General features: G+C 38.8%; 1 pseudogene; it reads right to left on the bottom strand.

Moving 5' to 3' along the window:
• Positions 1-273: 273 nt before the first annotated feature.
• On the bottom strand, positions 274-3,445 carry LOC138024605 (zinc finger protein Gfi-1b-like; annotated as a pseudogene).
• Positions 3,446-3,935: the final 490 nt, after the last annotated feature.

Genomic DNA, 3,935 nt, shown 5'->3' with positions numbered 1-3,935 from the left:
TGTTTTTGTTTCTAAAGAAACATTATCCTTGTAGAAAAATCATCGTGTGCTGTCTTTTTTGTAGAATTGTAAATTCTGAACAACGCATTGATGTACCCTTAGCTTGAACGGAGAGCCGAATCGAGAACAGTATTGCGCGGACAAATACTTTAACAGCGAGAGCACCGATCTTTGGTGCCATCGGGTCTGGCCAGTAATTCTGTTAAAAACTGCAGTCGATCTGAATTCCTAAATTTGAATTTCTGGCAATGATAACAATCGCAAAAACGTGTTACCTGTTAGAAGTTTCTTTATACTGACAATCAATACAAATTAACTACAAATTTCTTGTGAGAACAAAACCAAAATAACTTACTATGTAGTGCTATTTTCTCCACGAGGCTAAAGGATATTATTTTCGCAACTAAACATTTATTTTTGCCAAAGTTTCAAGCAGTCAAATAGTAAAATCAAATGTGAACTAAAGTTACACGAACACAGAGGAGATCAAACAAAGGGATCATCTCTAAATCATATAATATACATTGTTATCCTGGCATATATTCTTATAGAAAATTGATAAGTTTTATAGAAATTAAACCTCTCCTTTTAACGTTTGTATTCATCTTAAAAATGTATATTACAAACTTCTTAAAACATATTTTGCCGCTGCTATCAAAGAAATACAGTTTTCAACATCTATGCTTCTGAGCTTCGAGTCTTTTATATGTGAAATATAGTATTTTATTCTTAGTGATGTTCCTATGCAGTTACATGCATTCTACGCACAAGTCATGCGTTCCTCGATCGATCATTCTCTGTTTCCATTCAGTTTTCTTTCAGGCTTCCATCTGCACAGGTTTAAACTCATGTCGCATTGTATGCCTTCGAACATCGACCTTTCGGTAAAAACGCCTGCCGCAAATCTTACAAGGAAAAGGTTTGATTCCAGTGTGGCGCCTCATATGGGTCAACATGTTGGAAGACTGACTAAACACTTTTCCACATTGTTTACACTGGAAAGGTTTCACTCCAGTGTGCATTAAGATGTGTTTCTTCATGTCGGACTTGCGAAGAAAGTTCTTGCCACAGTAACTGCAGGAGTATGGCTTGTGATCGGAATGGATAAGTTTATGCGTGGAGAGGCTTGAAGGTCTCTTAAACTCTTTGCCGCATTCCAAGCACGTGTAGACTTTAGTCGTTAGAGCAGTCGTTCCGTTGGGCGTAACGCTGTCTTGGCTGCTTGTAGGATCGCTTTCGGCATCCAGCTTGCCGCTCATATGTGTATGCGGCATCCGGTAGACCCCCGGGAGTACGATTGAAGGAAAGAACGTCGCTTCTTTGGTGATGAATGGTGACGGATGGAGAACATGGTTGTGGTTTAATGTTGCAGCTGGTGCAGGGCCATGGCCATGGCTTGAGCAGCTGAAAGGGAATTGCACGCTGCCGTATCTCGGAACTGGCCTTAAAACCATAGGTGACGGTCCACTGATGGCAAATGGGGCTTGCAGGGAAAACCAAACGGCAACCTTGATCCAAAGAAATCCGACCCGTGGCGTCTAAGGAGAACGGGCAGGCGCGACGAAGGGTTTTGAATGTTTGTGGGAAGAGCAAAGCTAAAAGGAGAATCGTGAAAAGGAGAGGATAGAACAGTAGCTTGAGTTCGTCCCAGAGATGAATCTTCCTTCACAGGGTCTTTCTCTGTTTTTATATCTGCAAATTGTACACAGACAGGGTTTATTAAAATGGCTTATAGGGGTGCGATCTCCCTTAGTTCAAATGGGCTAAAAGTAGAGCTATATAACAAATATCCCTCTCCTTCTTTCTGCGAAACTGCACTAGGAGAAAACTGATCTTGACCTGTGCTTGTCAAAGGAAGGCGAAAGATGGCAGCGCATAACTTTGGATCCAAAGTGAAACCAAGTAACAGTTTCGAAGAGAGCAGAAAAAATTTAAAAAAAAAACCAAATCATTTCGTTACATTGATTTTTGATAATGTTTCGAAATATTTCATCGTATTTAGTTCAATTTCATAGATTTAAGAAAAGAAGAACAAGATCATTTTTCCTCACGCAAACATCCCACGCAGCATAATGGGATGAATTAAGCTAGATGGCGCAGATTTCATATTTAAATCCCGTGCGTATAACATAGTGGCTTCTCCGAAAATGACTTCTATAATATTGTAATCCAAGCTTTCTAAGTAGTGAAAACTCCTTTCGAACGAGCTAAATATTTTATCGTTTGAAACGTTTTGATTGCGTCGATGCCGTGAATTAAACGAATAGAACTGAACAGTCCACTGAGCAATTATCCGTGGGGTGGGAAAAATGAACCATTAAAGCGAACTGGTCCGCTAAGTTCTAGGAAAATTTCTCCAGAGAAATATATCCCAATATGTAAAAAGAAAACGATTTTATAATTACATTGCAACCAGCACATCAACGGATTCTGCTTTGGCACGATCCAAGTTATTCAAAGCTGATTGCAAATTGCCTGTTTATAGTTAATGTGAAGAGCAGATATTACGATATGACCCTGCAATTTTTCTTCTGGAGCCCAGAAACGGAACTGGCGCGAGTTAAAACTCAAAGAGAGAAACTGAATTAAATCAAGCAACAGTGGTTTGATCACTCAAACAGGCGATGGATTTTCTCATGAATGCTAAGATCAAAGGAAAAAGAATCGGAAACAACGCTCTGTCTCTCTGTCCCTTCAAGATATTTCAAGTCACTTCTAATTCGAGTGCTTGACCAAGGTTTTAATTCATAGTTATTTTCCTTGAAAAAACTCTCTTCACGGCGTTTTGAGTTGGCAGCCCTATATAAAATCTCGGTAGTATTCGGTATAATTATTCTCGCTTGGAAGAGTAATCCTTGTAGTTAAGAGTTCCTGTGTGATTTCACTTCCATTCGGGACTGGCATTGGAACAAATTAAGCCTCATTTAACGATTTCTTTAACCAGCGAGACGCACGCCCGCTGTTTTCTTAACATCCAAATTCTAATCCGTTTATCAAATGATGACCCATTCATTTTAGTTCCTCTTTCTTCATCATTTACTGAATATTAAGAAAGAACTTCTTAATACCTGCAAAATTATCAGTTTCAGTTTCTTTTCAAGATTTTCTACCTCACCTGTAAAACTGTTCTCGTTTATGCAGGAAATTTTTTGCCCCAAAGTAGAATTGGGCTGTTTTCCTCGGACAAGAAATGAACGTGGCATGATGTTCAGTTTGGTGTTGTGATCCTGAACTCTGTCTTAAAAATGACAGACAATTACAAGAGCTGCTCTTTTAAAATCCTCGAAAAATATGTAAATTGCAGTTTAATTAGTTTTCATTCATCTGGATACCTTTTTATACAACTATTACCCGACCTGTGTATTTATGACCACGGAGTTAAATTCACGAGCTGTTTAACAAATTGCGCTTTCTTCAGTCCTTAAGGCAATAATCCTCACCGCACGCAAAAAATCACATTTGATGGTTAAGGCATAGGGTAACATTTGAATCCGCTGCTGCGTCTTGGTCGCTACGCACTCATATGGTATGTTTTTTTGTAAATTTTTAAATTGGTCAGTTGTTTTGTTTAAAACCATTATCATAACGACCCGAAGACAAACCAGTGGTAAACAGATGGAAATACGGACAATAGCTCTTCACACAATTTCAACGCACTTTTTTGTGTTCCTCTACCTCAAGCGATCGCTTCTCGTATAAAGAAATCTATACCAGTGTGCTTGGACGCCTTAAAAGGTTTACTTGTTTTGTCACTCATTAGATAAGAGGAAGGGAAAGCCAAGACCTTCGTGAGTTTTGTATCTCTCTCAGATTTCTTATAAGACTGAGTTGAAAAATGAACCATGTTGCAGAAGAAGATTACTATAAAATTGCATTTCCCTTTAATCTTCGAAAAAACATGGTCTTTGATGCCTTGGCACCAATAAGAGCAGTAC

This window comes from Montipora capricornis, chromosome 2 (genome assembly GCF_036669925.1).
Source record: "Montipora capricornis isolate CH-2021 chromosome 2, ASM3666992v2, whole genome shotgun sequence".
NCBI lineage: Eukaryota > Metazoa > Cnidaria > Anthozoa > Scleractinia > Acroporidae > Montipora > Montipora capricornis.
This window is presented reverse-complemented; position numbering and strand designations above follow the sequence as displayed.